The sequence below is a fragment of the Ranitomeya variabilis genome, chromosome 1 (genome assembly GCF_051348905.1).
Source record: "Ranitomeya variabilis isolate aRanVar5 chromosome 1, aRanVar5.hap1, whole genome shotgun sequence".
In the NCBI taxonomy this organism is placed as follows: domain Eukaryota; kingdom Metazoa; phylum Chordata; class Amphibia; order Anura; family Dendrobatidae; genus Ranitomeya; species Ranitomeya variabilis.
The window spans coordinates 1,014,996,552-1,015,017,571 of NC_135232.1; the positions used below are offsets into that span (position 1 = coordinate 1,014,996,552).

At 39.4% G+C, this 21,020-nt stretch overlaps 1 long non-coding RNA gene across 1 annotated transcript in view; it reads left to right on the top strand.

Annotated features, from left to right (window-relative positions):
- Positions 1-2,265: 2,265 nt before the first annotated feature.
- LOC143783262 (uncharacterized) overlaps positions 2,266-21,020 on the top strand; it is a 745,798-nt gene continuing 727,043 nt past the window's right edge. Inside the window, exon 1 of the long non-coding RNA XR_013217126.1 lies at positions 2,266-2,391. This is a non-coding gene — a long non-coding RNA (uncharacterized LOC143783262). The remainder of the gene's footprint in view (positions 2,392-21,020) is intronic.

The following is a 21,020-nucleotide window of genomic DNA, read 5'->3' on the forward strand; positions in this document are numbered from 1 at the left end:
AAGAAAAGTAAATGTTTATTTTTTCCTTCCACGTTCCAAAAGTTCCTGTGAAGCACCAGAAGGGTTAATAAACTTCTTGAATTTGGTTTTGAGTACCTTGAGGGGTTCAGTTTTTAGAATGTTGTCATTTTGGGGTATTTTATGTCATATAGGCCCCTCAAAGTCTATTCAAATGTGAGGTGGTCCCTTAAAAAATGTTTTTTTAACATTTTGTTGTAAAAATGAGAAATTGCTAGTCAACTTTTAAGGGCATAAAAGTTAAATTTTGAAAATTACTAAATTTTCAACATTTTCGCCAAATTTCCATTTCTTTCACAAATAAACATAAGTCACATCAAGCAATCTTTGCCACTATCATAAAGTACATTATGTGACGAGAAAACATTCTCAGAATCACCAGGATCTGTGACAGTGGTCAGAATTGTAAAAATTGGCCTTGTCAGTAAGATGGAAACAGACTTCGGGGTGAAGGGGTTAATAATCAGGTTGATTTTATTAAAAAGTGTATGCATTTTATACTGACTCCCAATTATTTTACATATGTTGTGCATTGCTGCACCCAGCAATGGTGTACCACCATGGGAACCAGGTTCGCACTAAGCTATGCAACCTCTACATGGGAAGATGGGAGGAGTCTTTCATTTACCCAGGGAGCGTGCTCTATGAAAACCTGGTTCTATTGCAGTGTTTCATAGACGAGGTTAATTTTATATGGTCAGGAAGCAAATCTTCCCTTTTAAATTTTTTAATGAAATAAATAAAAATTAATTTTATCTTAATTACACATATATATAGTAAACATATAGTAAACAGGAGATACAGTACAGAGCAAAAGTTTGGACACACCTTCTCATTTAAAGATTTTTCTGTATTTTCATGACTATGAAAATTGTAAATTCACACTGAAGGCATCAAAACTAGGAATTAACACAAGTGGAATTATATACTTAACAAAAAAGTGTGAAACAACTGAAAATATGTCTTACATTCTAGGTTCTTCAAAGTAGCCACCTTTTGCTTTGATGACTGCTTTGCACACTCTTGGCATTCTCTTGATGAGCTTCAAGAGGTAGTCACTGGAAATGGTCTTCCAACAATCTTGAAGGAGTTTCCAGAGATGCTTAGCACTTGTTGGCCCTTTTGCCTTCGCTCTGCGGTCCAGCTCACCCCAAACCATCTTGATTGGGTTCAGGTCTCGTGACTGTGAAGGCCAGGTCACCTGGTGTAGCACCCCATCACTATCCTTCTTGGTCAAATAGCCCTTACACAGCCTAGAGGTGTGTTTGGGGTCATTGTCCTGTTGAAAAATAAATGATGGTCCAATTAAACGCAAACCGGATGGAATAGCATGCCACTGCAAGATACTGTGGTAGCCATGCTGGTTCAGTATGCCTTCAGTTTTGAATAAATCCCCAAAAGTGTCACCAGCAAAGCACCCCACACCATCACACCTCCTCCTCCATGCTTCATGGTGGGAACCAGGCATGTAAAGTCCATCTGTTCACCTTTATGCGTCACACAAAGACACGGTGGTTGGATCCAAAGATCTCAAGTTTGGACCAAATTATCCTAGATTCACTTTTAGGAAAGCTATAAATATTGGTAACCTAATTGCTCCAACTATGCGTCATCAAAATAGAAAAACACATAAATACCCTATGGGTGTCGCAGGCTATTATCCATGTCATAAATGCAAAGTGTGAAGTCTACTTCATCCCATTAAAAGAAAGGAGTTCTCAAAGGAGGTGAGGTGAACAATATCAGTGACCATATAATGTTCAACATAACAGGCGTTATGTACTGTATCCAATGCCCCTGCAACAAAAGGTATTTAGGGAGAACAAAGAAGCAGATGTCCAAATTCTTGGATTACCCACTATCAAAACATTACTCTGAGCATAATGAAGGACTTTGTAAAGGTACAGAGATTTGGGGAATTCACATAGTTAAATCAAGATGGAGAGGGGACAATTCTATCAAACAAATTAATGCCAGTGGATATTTGAACTTGATTCATTAAAACCGATGGGGCTAAACAGTGAAATTGAGCTGTTTGACTTTCAAAAGAAATTAGCATAATTGGAAGTGGAACTCCCGCATGGCTATAAAAGGATACTTTCCAAGCTGAGTATCATCAATCCTGAAGAAGAAAACTGGTGTTTTTGAAATATGTCGATTGTTGGACTGAGTGAACTTACTGCTGATTTTTATTCACCCAGCATTCCAAAGAGAAAGTGTGATGTCACCAAGCTCCGGCAGCTGTACATCCCCATCATCTCTGACAGACGACTTTCCCTTAACACACATGCCACCAGCTGGGGTACTTCTGCTGTGTGAACCATTGACGGTAATGTCTTAAAAGAAGCAGCAGCAACCGCAAGTCTTCATAAGGTAAAACGTTCTGGATTTGGATATTGTCTTCTCACTACAAGTCTCGTCATTGTAAAACCTGTTGGATTAGGACACTGTCTGGCCGCTGCGCACCCACGGTTTGGATTTAAACTCCTTTGCTTTCAGTGAAACACTATCACCTGCAGTGCAGCTAATATGAGTAGTCAAGGACAATATAATGGTCACTTATGGCACTCCACATGTATAGTATCGATTATCCAATGTGACTGTGACTATCCTTAGAAAATATCCTGCTAGTTACTTGATAGGCACACCTGTTCATTGCAGAGAAAAAGTGGATAATTGTGAGTTGATTCCATGCATGCAGCACTTTAAAGAGACACTGCTGAGCAAATAAACCCCTCCTGTCACTTCATTAACCTACAGGAAATAGTGGACTCCCACGTGTTGATCTGATGCACGCAGTATTCCATAGGGGAATTGTTGAGCAAATCTACCTCTTCTGGTTGTATATCACCTATTGCTAATTGTTTTTGGTGGAGAATACAACTAAACTGCAAACCTAATTTTGAGGTCATAATATATGCAAATGAGCCCCTCTTGAATTTACATACAGGAAATATATCCACCTGCATTGGAACTTTAATTATATGTGTGTGCTTTAAAGTCCTACATTCTCAATAGCTTTATGTATGCCTAATTTTATTTTTGTACAAGGGCACTATAAGGCTGCTAACCTATTCTGTGCACACTATCACTGTTGGTTGAGTGGTATCTATACATATAACGCTAGAATCAGAATCAGAGGGAGAACTTAGATAATCCCAATACCTCCTCCTAAGCTCAGGCTCGCAATTTTATTAAAGGGATATTAGGTGAAAATGAATGGTACAGTTTGTTACGCAATTCTCCTGAGTACACCATTGCCTCATATATGATCAAAAACTACTTTTGAGGCATAGAGCAAAGTCCAAAAGGGAAGGGGCGCCATATTGGAATTCAGATTTTGCTGGAATAGTTTCAGGGTGTCATGTCGCATTTGCAGAGCCCCTGAGGTGCCAAAACAGCACAGTCCTCTAAATATGATCCCATTTTACAAACTATATCCCCAATTAATTTATCAAGAGGTGCAGTGAGCATGTTGACATCACATGTGCCTCACAGAATTTTATGCCATTGGACAGTGAAGAAAAATAATACATTTAGACCACAAAAATTTTGTTTTAGCTCCAGATTTTACATTTTTACATGATGAAATGGTTAATAATGGTCACACAATTTCTTCTGAACATGGCAATACCCCATATGTGACTGTGAACTTCAGCTTAGTCACATGACAAGACTCGGTAGGAACAGAGCGCTATTTGACTCTTGGAGAACAAATTATCATAGAATAGTTTGTGGACTCCATATAGAATGCCCTTAAGTGACAGAAGATCAGAATACCCGCTCAAGTGACCCCATTTTAGAAATCACACTTCTCCGGAATTTATCTACAAGTTTAATAATGGTTTTGATTCCATGGGTGTTTTCCAAAAACAAGAAGCATTGGATGTTGCCCAGTGAAAATTGCAAATCTGACATTGTAGTCAACGGTACACTGTAGTGCCAAGTACAATGTGCAGTAGTACCCATACAGTACATTGTAGTGCTATTAGATTAAGCCCAGCTTTTGCTTCTGCAGACATGCACCTGTAAATTAAGCTGGCTCTAATCACTACAAAAGGCCACGTGCACATGCTGAGTATTTTTGTACTTCAGTATTTTTAAGTCAAAATCAGGTAGTAGGTAATAAAGAAATGCAGAAGTGGTACATGTGTTTTTATTATACTTTTCCTTTGACTGTTCCCTCCTAGTTTTGGCTCACAAATGCTAAGGTAAAAGACTCATCCAATACTCAATGTGTGCCTATGGCTTAGTCATTGTTTATGTCATGGGGTTACTGTGACAGTGTGAAGCCAGAAGACTGCAGCAGCTGATTGCTCCTACTCTGGCACTGAGAAGAAACACTTCTGCTTCATTTTAAATGTGTTTATTTCTTCTGGCAGAACAGGGGTTAATAGGCCAGGTTGGAAATCCCTGTGCTAACAAGCTTGGTTAGCCACTCCCTTCCCCCTTTATAATCTGGGCTCTGTTACAAATCCTTGTCAGAGCAAACATTTGCTGCATAGCTAACAGTGGAAGAAGAGTACATATGAGAAGGAAAGATGAAGGAGTTATTAGTGACTGTTGCTTTGTTTGTATGTGTGGTAATTCCTTATCCTTCTCTGTTTTGTTCTCTTCCCCTACCTTCACACCCCAGTGCATTCCTCTGTTACATGTGAGTGAATATTTTGTATGCCTGGAGTTTTCTGTTAACCCTTGTTAGTGTGGCCTTGTTGTCGGGTTCGTGCACTACGGTGCGCAGTAGGGCACCTTCTTTCCTGTTTGGGGGAAGAGCACAAATGGATGGATAGCTCAGGAGATAAGGCAAGGGTGGAGCCATCTGAAGTATCATGATAAGGAGGGCAAGCTAGAGCGCCCCCTCGTGTTTGGGACAGGGAATGAACTCCTGGTCCAGGGTCAACCGACAGCTGTGTCGTATTACTAACAGTCATGCTTATGTGAGGGTTCCAAGAAATTATGGCTTAAACTAGGGAAAATCACAAAAATGAATGAGCTTTACATCCTCCTGTACCTTCATTTTTTCACCAAAAATGTTGCAAAAGCTGCAATGTTGCTGCTTTTTTTGCACTTACTCGTTACTTTCTAGGAGGAAAAATTGCTGCAGAAACTCCAAAAGAATTGGAATGGTGTTGTTTTAACAAAAGCAGCTGTTTTCCAAATCAGTCAGGAACAAAAAGCAATCGTGCATGAGATTTCTGAAATCTCATGGCTTCTGCTGGTACTGTTCAAAGCAGCATTTAGTTTGCAGGAAAAAAGAAAAAAATACAGGAAAATCTCAACATGTGAACATAGCTTAATTTACTTAATAGGTGCATAAATGCTGAAGACAGTTAGCAACATTAAAACTCACCAAAAGTTCATTGTGTGAATGTAGCCAAACGGTAAAGACACAAAGTGTTAGTAATAGGCTTACGCTTAATAAAATGAGATGAAAATATACTGTATATTGAAACAAAGGTAGAATATAATTTGATAATTATTTGGGACAACTCAATAGCATTCTGGCAATATATTCAATATATTTCCACTCTTCTATTTAACCTGATAAGATATTAAGTCCATTTTTAATAAAGCAAGAAAAGAATGTCCCAGATAATGTATTCCAGCATTAAAATGAAATGATTATATACCTATATATTGTGGTAATATTTGTTTTATATAATAGGTGAAACTAGAAACAATAGTTCTGGTACATTTTAAATGAATCCTTTATTTAAGATGAAACACATGGCTGCTATGGAAATGCAATTCACTATTTACCATTTTATATTGTACACTAACTAGTAGTATGAAATTAACCATTGTAATATTAACACTGTTGTTAAAAGAATATAAATGACTGTAGAACCACACCTGTACATTATGATAAAAAAATGGCTATGACTATAACCTGTTGCACTCAAATTATAAATATGGTTTGATTTCCAGTAATTTTATGTAGAACATTCAGTGAATATAACAATAAGCTATAATATTTGCAAATGATATTTTATCATTATAAAAATAGCATTTGCGCAAAATGTGACAAGATAAACTGAAATCAAGGACACCAATACAAATTGGAAGAATGGTTGACACAATCAATATGTAATTTGTTTCAATTCTTTCCAGCAAAATGATAGTTGTAATGTGAACACTAATAACTTCCAAACTACTGATTTCTGATATCCCTCCAGCAGTGGCAATTACAAACAGCCTTCGCACTGGAAAATTAGATCTTTTATTGTGAAATGGACCCTTAGAATAAATTAATTAATATGCATAATTACAACACTGTGAACGGAGCCCAATCTTGTGTAAAATAGACACAAAGAGCTAAATATTGAAACATTATGTTTACAGGTAGTTGGCATTATGAATTAAAGGGATCATGTGATCAGGATTCTATACATCAAACAAATGGCAAGACAATAAAGGTGCTTTAATGCTGGTTAAATCATTACTTTGCTTGTATTATTCTATTTTTCAATTTTTAGAAAAAATCATGAGCTGCAAGTGCAACAGGGTGGGACAATGCTCTTGCGACTCCCCTGCCTCCCTCTGTCTATTCTCCAACCATCGCGTGCCTTCTGTTTTTAAATAATGGATCTTGGGCAGGAGAGCCAACAGAAGTGACCTGTCAGTTAAAGATAGGAGGTGACCAGTCAGTCAGTGGGGCATACTGTAGGTACAGAGGCTAATGCATTGTCCGACTTTGCTGCACTTAAGTCTCTTTAGTGTACAGTTTCAATGCTAGCATTCATCCGCCTTGACAAACATGCTGTTAGTTTGAGGTAGAAAATAAAGGTTCTCTTTAAAGGCTTAAGAAATTAAAAAGGTACAGCAATTTGCAATATATAATATACATATTTTCAGTGGATTTGAAAAGTATACACAAATCTGTTTAGCTGCCAGATTTTTGTTATGAAAAAAAATCATACCAAGAAGAAAAATTTCAGAACTTTTTCCACCTTTAATGTCACCCATAATTTGTACAATTCATTAAAAAAAATTCCTGATAGAAAAAGAAAAATAAAGAACTAGAATAATGGGTTGAATAAATATGCACATCCTTAAGCTAATCCTTTCTTAAATGCTTTTTTGAAAGCACTTAGTCTTTTTGGGTCTCAGTCGATCAGCATAGGTCATCTAGATTTGGAAATCTTTGGCCACTCTTTCTTGCAGTAGCACTCCACATCTGTCAGATTGGAAGACATCTTTGGTATACAGCTCTCTTCTGGTCAACCCACTGATTTTCAATTGGATTCAGGTCTGGGCTCTGACTTGACCATTCTGATGAAGCCATTTTTTTGTTGATTTGGTTGATTTGGAGATATGTTTAAAGTCAGTGTTTTGCTAAAAGGTAAAATTCCTCTTCAGCTGAAGTTTTTTAGCAGAGGGGACTGAAGGTTTTGACGCAAATTTGACTGATATTTAAAACTGTTTAAAAATGTTTACACCTCAACTAAAGTCTTAGTTTCAGCTGCTGAAAAACAGCCCCACATCATAATGTTGCATCCACCATGCTTCACTATATGGTGTACCATTTGACATTATGACCAAAGTGTTCAACATTGGTCTCATCAGACCATAATACAGTTTCCTAAATATTTTTGGCAGACTTGATATAGGTTTTTGCAAAACATAGCAGAGCTTGGTTGTTGTTTTTTTGTAAGAAGAAATAAATGGCTTCCATCTTGTCATCCATCCCAACAGGACAGACAAATGAAAAATATGGGAGATTGTTGTCACATAAAAGTACCCAACCAGTAATTGCCAGAACTTCCTTTATTTGAAGTAGATTAACGGATGAAGAGCAGACATGAAGTCAGGACACAGAGACTGGAAGGTGACACTTTCCTCACCTGGCTACAAGTATTCTTTGTTAAAAGCAACATTGGGCCAAGGATGTTGGAAGCTCCACCACCAGTGGCCTGCTATGAATATTGTTTGTTTTTTGTGACAGCTGAATGTCTTATAGTTATTGGAGACATATTGTCGTTGTTGTGACAAAGAGTTGAATGTAGCGCTTTTACTTACATCACTGTGAGGTCTGTGCATATGCCCCTAATTAATATAATCCCTATGGATAATGTTATATATACCATGTTTCCCATCTGTTAAAAGCTAAAGTTATTATAGGAAATATGACATTAATATCTACCACCTGGGACCTCCAGGGGGGCAGATATCCTGAAGGTTACAGATCTCCTAATTATTTGGGGACTGGAGCCGCATCTCATTAACCAATGCCATCTGTGGTCACCAAAAGGAGATATGTGGGCATGACTCATATGTGATAAAAGCAGATTTTCAATTATTGTAATGGCTCACTGCTGGGAGACACAGCTTGCTGTAGTGCTGCACCATATTCCAAATGGAGCATTTTCCTTCATAATGACAGACACCATATCCATGATATCAGGTCTAGTAATTTTATTTTGCCATCTCCTTTAATGTTATGTAATTTTATATACTGTATTGCAATATCTTTACTATATTTTAATAAACACTGCCTAATTTTTTGATTAAATATATAAAGTTTAAAATCTTTGTGCATCTTGCTCTATAAACTGCACCCCTAAAGCCAAGGAGGCCAAATGTTATTAGCAATGGGTCCCAATCAGCCTGTAAAAATGGTTGGCAGTGGCTTCTAGTTCTCCTTTCGTTATTGCTTTATAATGACTAGTGTATGTATATATAAATATATATATATATATATATATATATATATATATATAATAACCTGCCTAGTAGCGATAGCATCCGTGGCCTCAACCATGATTCGTCAGACAGTTGGACAATTGAATTCCACTAAAATTGATGCCATTTTCAGGTTAAAATGTAAAAGAAATGTACCATATATGTTTAAAAATATAAACAATTTATAAAGGAAAAAATATTTTTTAATGCTACTGTACAATAACTGACTTCATAACTTGTTGAAAAAGTGTGAATATCAAAACAAGCTTCTGAACTAGGTGTTGATGCAGCATTCTAGTGAACGTATAAATCTATATAAATGTACAGTATAATCCTGTTAGGCACAGTCTATCTGGAAACTCGTTCTTGGACAATTTAGCAGCACAGTGACTCTCTTGTAACTGCATACAGTTTGCCTAGTTCAATAAGTTTACTCAATACATACTGGTTTGCAATGCTTCAGGGATTTTACAAAACCCTTTAGCCACACTAACTGATACTGTCAAATTTTAAGTTTAATTTTTCTAGCTACTTCAGAATGTCAAATACCATCTCTTTTATTAGCATCCATATTATAAATTCTTAAATTAAAACCATAACAGGAAAGTTGATGTTTGATGCAAGCTGCAGTAAATTCAAATGTACTGTATGTTCAAATAGCACCATTTAATACATTTCAATTGTTTTCCGAATGAAAATAACATACAACTACACAATTAAATGCAGTAGTTAGTAGTTTCTGTAAAGTATAAGAGCCCCCTTAGGAAGAACATATGTGCAAGTGTTTCTGTTTGTGCGCTAATGGCTGCAAAGCTGTTTAATTCTGTGATTTACAGTGTATTTAATTGCTGTTTTTCCTCTATAGTCTCTTGCTTTGTTGAAAACTAAAATAAATTGAATACTAGAGTAACAGAGAAATTCTCTATGCCACCATGCAATCTAGTCTATAAAAATGATACCTAATAGATGTAGTTGATGTAGCATCACCATGAGGAGTTAATCTTTCTTTCTATCAGAATGATGGACAAATTATTCAGTTTATTGCATAACAGCCCCTGGGTCAGTTATTGATGATTACTAGTTTTTCTGTGTTAAACTGATTTTTAGAGAGATCTTGGTATGAATAAAAATTAATTTTCAAAAACGATAAAAAAAAAAATACATGTAACAGAAAAGCCTGATTATTACTAAATGTAATTTTCTGGTGGATTATTCGCTGTTTAGACTCTGAGGCCTGAGTATTCATTCTATTCCCTTTTCTGTTCCCCTAAACTTGAGCTTGCACCCTGAGTCATGAGGTGTGCATGAATCCTGCTCGCTGCATCCTTAATCTCAAATTGCACATTTCTGCACTCCGCATCTGAACTGTACTAACTGTAACAAAATCATTTGGTCATGCTGATAATAAAGAAAGGGAGCCTTGATTTATAAACTTAACTCTGTGCCTGTACCCTGTATCGCTAATCTGGGAACCCTGCATCTGTGCAAGCGTTCTTGCATCTCAAGGATAAGCCTACTGAAGCCTCATTGCTTGCTGTTGACTTGGCCCAGTGTCTACCCTGTGAACAGTATCCTGTACCTCTGGGTCAATGCTTTCTGCCACACCCTGTACCTGTCAATTTTCTTTAACTCTGTACAGTCATGTCCTTCCTTACTTTTGCTTCTCTTTCAACATATCTTATGTGGCAAAGGTTGACCTACTGTAAAAAACAATAATAAAACAAATAAAAGCAACAATATGATTTTGTGACACTCTGTCACAAGATGTCAATGCTGCCGTACAGTGGTTGTGGTGTGACTTGCAGCTTGTCAAGGATTTTGCTAAGATGTTGTGAACTCATGATCAAATTTAAGAAAATGGAATGGTGTACACATCTGTTTGTTGTTTTTTTCCCTTTTTTTCCCCTTATTTGTTTGTTGTAAATTTTAATTTCTGTTTTGCACTTCAGCTTATGGTTTATTTTGCAGCAATTCTTGCTACAAATTCATTTTACAGTCTGGCTATACAGCTGATCCAGATGACAGGTGACATTACAGTCAAAGTAATAGGAGCTTACATTTACAGACACACAAGCAGTTGAATGTACATGGATTGCTTTACAGATAGTGCATAATATATGTGATAATGTTCCTACTAGTATTCAGCTCTGGCAAAAATTACGAGACCACCACATCAAAACCCTGTCATGGGCAGCCCAATCTCTAGACCTGAACCCCATTGAAATCCTCTGGAATGTAATCAAGAGGATGATGGATAGTCACAAGCCACCAAACAAAGAAGAACTGCTTACATTGTTGCACCAGAAGCAGTGTGAAAGACTGGTGGAAAGCATGCCAAGACTCATGAAAGCTGTGATTAAAAATCATGGTTATTCCACAAAATATTGATTTCTGAACTCATCCTGAGTTAAAACATTAGTATTGTTGTTTCTAAATGATTATGAACTTGTTTTCTTTGCATTATTTGAGGTCTGAAAGCACTGGGTTTTTTTTATTTAGCTCATTTTTTTTTGTCAGAAAAAAAATACAAAATTTATTGCTTGGAAATTCAGAGACATGTTGTCAGAAGTTTATAGAAAAAATGAACAATTTACATTTTACTCTAAAATATACCTATAAAGAGAAAAATCAAAGAAACTGAACATTTTGCAGTGGTCTCTTAATTTTTGCCAGAGCTTTACATCATAGCAATTTTAGATTAGATCTCTTACAATTTAAAAGCACAAAGCCACTGAACTCACATATGACATTTAATATTTTTTTATAATTTAGAGTAGGAAGTGTGGAAAGGCGATCGCCTGTCCCGCTGCCAAATTCCAGCCCCCATTTTTTTCCACCAGACAACACCCACTGGCCTCATCTTTATTTTTTCACTGCATACGACATCCTTTCCTCCATCTTCACTCTGCACTGGGGCTAAGGCTGATGTCCCAGCATCACGAAGCCACACCTGCATCACCAAAGGCCTAGTCAGTGCCTTTTTTTGAAAGACATTGTGACTTTGTAATGTCATGACTAGTGTTGAGCGATACCGTCCGATACTTGAAAGTATCAGTATCAGAAAGTATCGGCCGATACCGGCAAAGTATCGGATCCAATCCGATACCGATACCCGATACCAATACAAGTCAATGGGACTCAAGTATCGGACGGTATCCCTGATGGTTCCCAGGGTCTGAAGGAGAGGAAACTCCCCTTCAGGCCCTGGGATCCATATTAATGTGTAAAAGAAAGAATTAAAATAAAAAATATTGCTATACTCACCTCTCCGACGCAGCCTGGACCTCACCGAGGGAACCGGCAGCGTTGTTTGCTTAAAATTCGCGCGTTTACTTCCTTACGTGAAGTCCCGGCTTGTGATTGGTCGCGTGCCGCCCATGTGGCCATGACGCGACCAATCACGGCAAGCCGTGACGTAATTTCAGGTCCTTCAGGATTTTAAAATTACGTTCTGGCTTGTGATTGGTCGCCTCGCGGTCACATGGGCGACGCGACCAATCACAAGCCAGAACGTAATTTTAAAATCCTGAAGGACCTGAAATTACGTCACGGCTTGCTGTGATTGGTCGCGTCGCGGCCACATGGGCGACGCGACCAATCACAAGCCGGGACGTCACGGGAGGCAGGACACGCGCGCATTTTAAAATGCGCGCGTGTCCAGCCTCCCGTGACGTCACGGCTTGTGATTGGTCGCGTCGCCCATGTGACCGCGACGCGACCAATCACAAGCCAGAACGTAATTTTAAAATCCTGAAGGACCTGAAATTACGTCACGGCTTGCTGTGATTGGTCGCATCGCGGCCACATGGGCGGCACGCGACCAATCACAAGCCGGGACTTCACGTAAGGAAGTAAACGCACGAATTTTAAGCAAACAACGCTGCCGGTTCCCTCGGTGAGGTCCAGGCTGCGTCGGAGAGGTGAGTATAGCAATATTTTTTATTTTAATTCTCTCTTTTACACATTTTTACATTAATGTTGTTTCGATACCGATATCCGATACCACAAAAGTATCGGATCTCGGTATCGGAATTCCGATACCCGCAAGTATCGGCCGATACCCGATACTTGCGGTATCGGAATGCTCAACACTAGTCATGACTTAGAAACCTTACCATCATAGTGACAATGGGAAAGGTAAACCTTTGTGTCATTGAGAATTGAGAAGAAGTAAAAGGGAGCTGCACAGAGGTACTGGACTGGAAGGTCATGGCAGCAGCACAGATGAGGAGTGATGTATTATTTTTCTTATTTGTTCATTCTACATTTATTATGCCCTGGGACCGCTGAAGATGTTAGAATATAATAAAACACATTTGATTTGCATAGAATATATTCCATGCAAATCAAATTTTGTGGCCAAACTGTTGAATTCTTATCTCAGCAGATTTACTTATCACTCATAAATATTAACAAGTAATAAGTAAGTTATCAATCCAGATTGCATTCTCCAAGTTACCATGCAATACTTTTGTATTCAATATATTGAACAATCTACATACATATCCATATATAGTGTATTCTTGTATGTAACGGTATTTATATCCAAAAGTATAACATACCGTAATACTGTTGGGAAGAATAATCTATATATTATCCAGATAAAAGGTAAATAGAAGATGCCCTCAAATTATTATTTTTAACAGAATGCAAATATTTATTAAACAGACATTTTAGGAGAGATGAAAAGCCTAATTCATCTAGCTAGTATTCTATTTGTTATTTTTATAGTGACATTATAATTGGCCAAATGCATTTATTTAAAATAAATGTATTTTGTTAAAAGGGCAAAAAGTGCTTTAAACTTCAAGCATAAAATAAACAAGTAGCTTTTGAAAACCCAAGTAAATATAACTTACAAAGATGACACATTTAATTTAGTATGAAGTGCTTATAAGGTAGATTAACAAATGCACAGCTTGCAAAGGTCAACTATTTTCTTGTTTCAATGTACAAATACATAATTAAGGTCCATGCATGAGTTGCTAGGTTATATGAGAGGTTCAAGACATAATTGACCTACTGTACAACTCAGGAGAATTAACACTCTGCATATTGTTAGATATCTATTATACCCCCAAGAGAAGCTCTACTTTTAATGCTTTGATAACAATTAGGTACTTATTTCTTCGAGAAAAATAAGCAAAAGTACATTGTTAGCATATTATGTGAGAAAAACCATTTACGGTGCGCATACAGTACTTAAATGAATTGCATCCAATTGAGGGCAAAATATTTTTTTCACATCACATTATTTATTTGTTGTCAGACTTCACTTTCACTTCAGAAAGTTGAATACAGAACTTTGCTGACATTTCTACTTATGGTAGATACAATGTAGCACATAATGCTGAATATTTAATACATTCCACAATGGAGAAAATGCTAATATAATGATATTGAGAAACTAATGATGGTTTCATCTGTAAGAAGAGTGTATGATGTAACTTTGCATATATAAACCTTCCTGACAGGGAGATCAAGGAGATACTGTATCCCACTCCTGCCACCAATTTGTGAGGAACCAACACTACCGATCCCACCGTTACCAATAAATAGTCAAGACAATCATACAATTGACTGATAATTGAAGGATGATGCAATGGCTACAAATTGCTACTAGACAGGTTTTGTGCGCTTCCACAATGTGCATGTAGTATATATACATCTGCACATCTGATTGCACCATTAGCCAGCAACCATCCAGAAAAAATCGATCCCATGGGCACACTTATACATATGTACAGTACAGACCAAAAGTTTGGACACACCTTCTCATTTAAAGATTTTTCTGTATTTTCATGACTATGAAAATTGTAAATTCACACTGAAGGCATCAAAACTAGGAATTAACACATGTGGAATTATATACTTAACAAAAAAGTGTGAAACAACTGAAAATATGTCTTATATTCTAGGTTCTTCAAATTAGCCACCTTTTGCTTTGATGACTGTTTTGCACACTCCTGGCATTTTCTTGATGAGCATCAAGAGGTAGTCACCGGAAATTATTTTCACTTCACAGGTGTGCCTTGTCAGGTTTAATAAGTGGGATTTCTTGCCTTATAAATGGGGTTGGGACCATCAGTTGTGTTGTGCAGAAGTCTGGTGGTTACACAGCTGATAGTCCTACTGAATAGACTGTTAGAATTTGTATTATGGCTTGAAAAAAGCAGCTAAGTAAAGAAAAACGAGTGGCCATCATTACTTTAAGAAATGAAGGTCAGTCAGTCCGAAAAATTGTCGTGCCTGGCCGGCTGCGACCAATCAGCGACAGGTGCAGTCCAGCCACAAATTGGCATGGGATTTGAACCACGCTTCACTGATTGGTCTCGCCTGGCTGGCCATGACCCATCAGTGATATTGGCACAGGCACAACTATTCAGCTACAGGTGCAGTTCGGCCACAAATTGGTGCGGGATTTGAACAACGCTTCGCTGATTGGTGGCACCCGGCCGGCCGCGACCAATCAGCGATATTGGAGCGGGATTTAAACACCGCTTCACTGATTGGTCGTGCCCGGCCGTGACCAATCAGCGACAGGCACAGTTCGGCCGGAAATTGGCACGGGATTTGAACCACACTTTGCTAATTGGTCACTCCCGGCCGGCTGCGACCAATCAGCAATATTGGCCTGGGATTTAAACACTGCTTCACTGATTGGTCGCACCCAGCCGACCGCGACCAATCAGTGATATTGGCTCAGGATTTAAACACTGCTTCACTGATTGGTCGTGCCCCGCCATGACCAATCAGTGACAGGTGCAGTCCGGCCACAAATTGGCATGTAATTTGAACCACGCTTCGCAGATTAGTCGCACCCGGCCAGCCGCGACCAATCAGCGATATTGGTGCTGGATTTGAGCTACGCTTCGCTGATTGGTCGCGCCTGGCTGGCTGTGACAAATCAGCGATGTTGGCGCTGGATTTAAACACCGCTTTACTGATTGTTCGCGTCCGGCCGCAACCAATCAGCGACAGGTGCAGTCCGGCTGCAAATTGTCATGGGATTTGAACCACGCTTCGCTGATTGGTCGCGCCTGGCCGGCTGTGATTAATCAGCCATATTGGAGCAGGATTTAAACACTGCTTCACTGATTGGTTGCACCCGGCCACGACCAATCAGCAACAGGTGCAATCCAGCCGTGAATTGGCATCGGATTTGAACCACACTTTGCTGATTGGTTGCACCGGGCCGGCCGCGACCAAGCAGCGATATTGCCGTGGGATTTAAACACCGCTTCGCTGATTGGTCGCACTCATCTGGCCATGACCAATCAGTGATATTGCAGTGGAATTTAACCCCCACTCACAGCGCAACGTAGTTCAGTCACGTTTACTGAAGTATACTGAACAAGTTCTGTCAGTCACAGTGTGATGTAGTTCAGTCACGTTTACTGGACAAGTTCTGTCAGTCCCAGTGCCACATAGTTCACTCATGTTTACTGAACAAGTTCTGTCAGACACAGTGCCACATAGTTCACTCATGTTTACTGAACAAGTTCTGTCAGTCACAGTGCCACGTAGTTCAGTCATGCTTACTGAACAAGTTCTGTCAGTCACAGTGCCACGTAGTTCAGTCACGTTTACTGAACAAGTTCTGTCAGTCACAGTGCCATGTAGTTCAGTCACGTTTACTGAACAAGTTCTGTCAGTGACAGTGCCACTTAGTTCAGTCACATTTACTGAACAAGGTCTTTCAGTCACAGTGCCACCTAGTTCAGTCATGTTTACTGAACAAGTTCTGTCAGCTACAGTGCCACATAGTTCAGTCACGTCTACTGAACAACTTCTGTCAGTCTCAGTGCCATGTCGTTCAGTCATGTTTACTGAACAAGTTCTGTCAGTCACAGTGTGACGTAGTTCACTCATGTTTACTGAACAAGTTCTGTCAGTGACAGTGCGACATAGTTCAGTCATGTTCACTTAACATGTGCTGTCAGTCACAGCGCGCTGAACAGATACTTCTTTACTGTACGCTATCACGATTTATGCTTCCTGTTTTCCAATGGGTCTTAAGTGAAAATACGCCAATGAGGATGACAGAAAAGCAGCAGCAGCAATGCAATGACACTGTCGAGAGCAAGAGACACTTCAACAAACTGCCGCCAGACAAGCCCAGGATGTGGAATCTCACAGACAACGTCGCCAATAGGAGACACCACAACAAACTGCCACATGACAGGTACAAGTAGCTGATTCACAGAGACAATGTCAGGAACAGGAGACACTCCAACACACTGCTGCTAGGCAGGAACATGATGTGAAATCCCACAGACCACATCAGGTGAATGAATCACCAGAATCAAACAGCAAACAGACAACAATGTGATCTACAATCTAAGGCAAGCCCAGCAGAATATTCAACAACTTGCACATTACATAACAGACAGCAAAACTACAATTATTGAACACTACTGTGGGAATATGAATGCAGTTTGCTCTAAATGCGACTCAGTGAATTTCATTGATGAAAAACCATCTGACAAAATTAGTTTACTCAATGCTGCCAAAAAGGAAAAGTTATGCTACCGAGACCTCACTACTCACATCTGTTTGAGCAGTTGATGAAAGGAATGCATCAACACAGTAGAAATTTTATGGAAAATATCAGAAGCATCAACTGTTCTCATGCGATTGCTTCGTTTGGTGCCAACATTGCACCGCCCCCTGGATTCAGACTGTATTGTTTTAAAATTCACAGCCAGATCTACTACCGCAATGGAACACTTCACCTAAAAATAGGACAACTACCAAAATTTGCACAATTATACATCCTTGATACAAATGAGGCTACAGAACATAGGATGAACCTGAAAGAAAATGAAAATTGTGATGCTGAACTGATGAACCAAATTGCCGTACATTTACAAAAAATCAGCCCATTTGCTGCCGCATATCGCATGCTAAAAGTAATCGAAGCTGAGGAGGAACAGAGGGCTATACAAAATGGGACTGAAATGCCAACTATTGTCATGGCCATTAAACAAGAATGTAAACAGCATTCTCGACTTTACAACAAACCACGTGTAAGTGAGGTTGCAGTTGTTTTTCAAAACAATGACGGAGAGCCTCCTTTTCAAAGGGATATATTAGTCCATCTTAAGCCAGAACAAAGCAACCCTTTGGTTCCTATGACACAATGAATTAGCATTCTGCACAGCAACCTTGATGCTCTTCTGTATCCGCTATTCTTTCCAAGAGGTGATTAAGGGTGGCGTGAGAACCTAATCCAGCAAGAAATTTCAAGAAGAATTACACAACTGCAGTACTACAGTTTTCTTCTGTCTGTCCGAAATTATTTCAATCCTATTTTAAACAGTGGGAAACTTAACTGACACAACAGTATTTAGTCATCGCATACGTTAAAATTGAAGCTATTCATCTAAATTTCATATGAATGAACCAAAAACAACTTAAAGTTGAAGACAACTGCATTCTTCAAAAACATTTGCAAAAACAATCAATTCAAAAGGGAATTCTAATTGGAAAAACAGTAATTCTTCAGTCATCGTTTGAAGGTAGCCCCTGCAACATGCAACAGCGTTATCAAGATGCAATGGCAATAGTAGCAAAGTGTGGAAGATCTGACATTTTTGTGACCTGTAACCCTAAATTGCCAGAAATTACTGAAAATCTAGAACCCGGCAACAAGTTGAACACAGACCGGACTTAGTCGCAATCGTATTTCGACTGAAACTCAGCAGCCTTTTGAAAGACATCAAAAATGGGCTTTTTGGAACAGTCGCAGCAATGGTACATGTCATAGACCTTGAGAAACAAGGTCTCCCACATGCGCATATACTAATTATCTTAGACACGGATTCCAAGTTTCGCACTGAGGAAGAAATCGACAACATAGTGTGGGCTGAAATTCCTAACCAAGAAAAGTATCCTGAACTGTATAATGTAGTCTCTCATATGGTTCATGGCCCATGCGGTGAAGCAAATCCAAAAAGTCCATGCATGGAAAATTTACAAAAGGGTTTCCAAAGGAGTTTAAACAGCACACTGTGAAAGACTTGGATGGCTACCCATCCTACCGGCGACAACTCATTGATAACATTGTTCGCAGCAAAAAATTATAAATAACTCATGTATAGTGTTGAGCGATACCGTCCGATACTTGAAAGTATCGGTATCGGAAAGTATCGGCCGATACCGGCAAAGTATCGGATTAATCCGATACCGATACCCGATACCAATACAAGTCAATGGGACTCAAGTATCGGACGGTATCCCTGATGGTTCCCAGGGTCTGAAGGAGAGGAAACTCTCCTTCAGGCCCTGGGATGTATATCAATGTGTAAAAGAAAGAATTAAAATAAAAAATAGGGATATACTCACCTCTCTGATGCGCCCTGGACTTTACCGCTGTAACCGGGAGCCGTTGTACCTAAGAATGCGCGCTTGAAGGGCCTTAGATGAGGTCACTGCACTCTGATTGGTCCGTAGCAGTCGCGTGACCGCTACGCGACCAATCACAAAGCCGTGACGTCACCTAAGGTCTTTCAAGCGCTTGAAATACCTTAGAAGACGTCCGCAGCTTCTGATTGGTCACGTAGCGGTCGCGTGACCGCTACGCGACCAATCACAAAGCCGTGACGTCACCTAAGGTATTTCAAGCGCTTGAAAGACCTTAGGTGATGTCACAGCTTTGTGATTGGTCGCGTGGCGGTCACATGGGCCGTCGCGACCAATCACAAAGCCGTGACGTCATCTTAAGGTCCTTCACGCGCTGATTCTTAGGAAGGAAGGCTGCCGGAAACAAGCAGGGCGCGTCTGAGGGTGAGTATATTCCTATTAGGTATATACTCACCCTCGGCTTCTTTCCGGCAGCCTTCCTTCCTAAGAATCAGCGCGTGAAGGACCTTAAGATGACGTCACGGCTTTGTGATTGGTCACGACGGCCCATGTGACCGCTACGGACCAATCAGAGCGCAGTGACCTCATCTAAGGCCCTTCAAGCGCGCATTCTTAGGTACAACGGCTCCCAGTTACGGCGGTAAAGTCCAGGCTGCGCCGGAAAGGTGAGTATATCCCTATTTTTTATTTTAATTCTTTCTTTTACACATTGATATTAATCCCAATAACGATTCCCGATACAACAAAAGTATCGGATCTCGGTATCGGAATTCCGATACCGGCAAGTATCGGCCGATACCCGATACTTGTGGTATCGGAATGCTCAACACTACTCATGGATAGTCCCATTCAACCTGTACTTATCAAAACGCTACAACTGTCACATCAACATAGAAATCTGTGCTTCAATAAAAAGTGTAAAATTTCTTTTCAAGTACATACACAAGGGGCATGACAAAGCTTATGTCAAATACAACAGAAAACAGTCAATCACGATGAATCATCAACTTTTGTTGACTCAAGATATGTGAGTGCTCCAGAAGCTGCTTGGAGGATATTTGAATTTCCAATGCATTCACAGTCCCATGCCATTACACCATGTTCCAAATTATGATGCAAATGATATTTTTCTCCGATTTTCCTAAATCGTGGGTGCAAATGACAGTCAGTCTAATAAAAGTCATCACCCATTAGAGTATACATCAAATTTAATTGAAGAAACCTCCCAATGATAACAGTATAATCTCCAAAATGAATAAAATCTTAAAATTATTCCAAATTATTAGGCACAGTAGAATTTCTAAACATTTGATGTTTTAAACAACTGAAATAGTTCATTTGTGGAATTTCCAGCATTAGGAGGTCACATTCACTGAACAAAAAAGCTATTTAACTCCAAAACATCCTAACAGGCCAAGTTACATGTTAACATAGGAACCCTTCTTTGATATCACCTTCACAATTCTTGCATCCATTGAACTTGTGAGTTTTTGGAGCGTTTATGCTTGTATCTCTTTGCATGAAGTCAGAATAGCCTCCCAGAGCTGCCATTTTGATGTGAACTGCCTACCACCCTCATAGATCTTTTGCTTGATGATACTCCAAAGGTTCTCTATAGGATTGAAGTCAGGGGAAGATGATGGCCACACCATGAGTTTATCTCCTTTTATGCCCATAGCAGCCAATGACTCAGAGGTATTCTTTGCAGCATGAGATGGTGCATTGTCATGCATGAAGATGATTTTGCTCCTGAAGGCATGTTTCTCCTTTTTAGACCATGGAAGAAAGTTGTCTGTCAGAAACTCTATATACTTTGCAGAGGTCATTTTCATACCTTCAGGAACCTTAAAGAGCCCTAACAGCGGTTTCCCCACGATTCCGGCCCAAAACAGGACTCCTCCACCTCCTTGCTGATGTTGCAGCCTTGTTGGGACATGGTGGCCATTCACCAACCA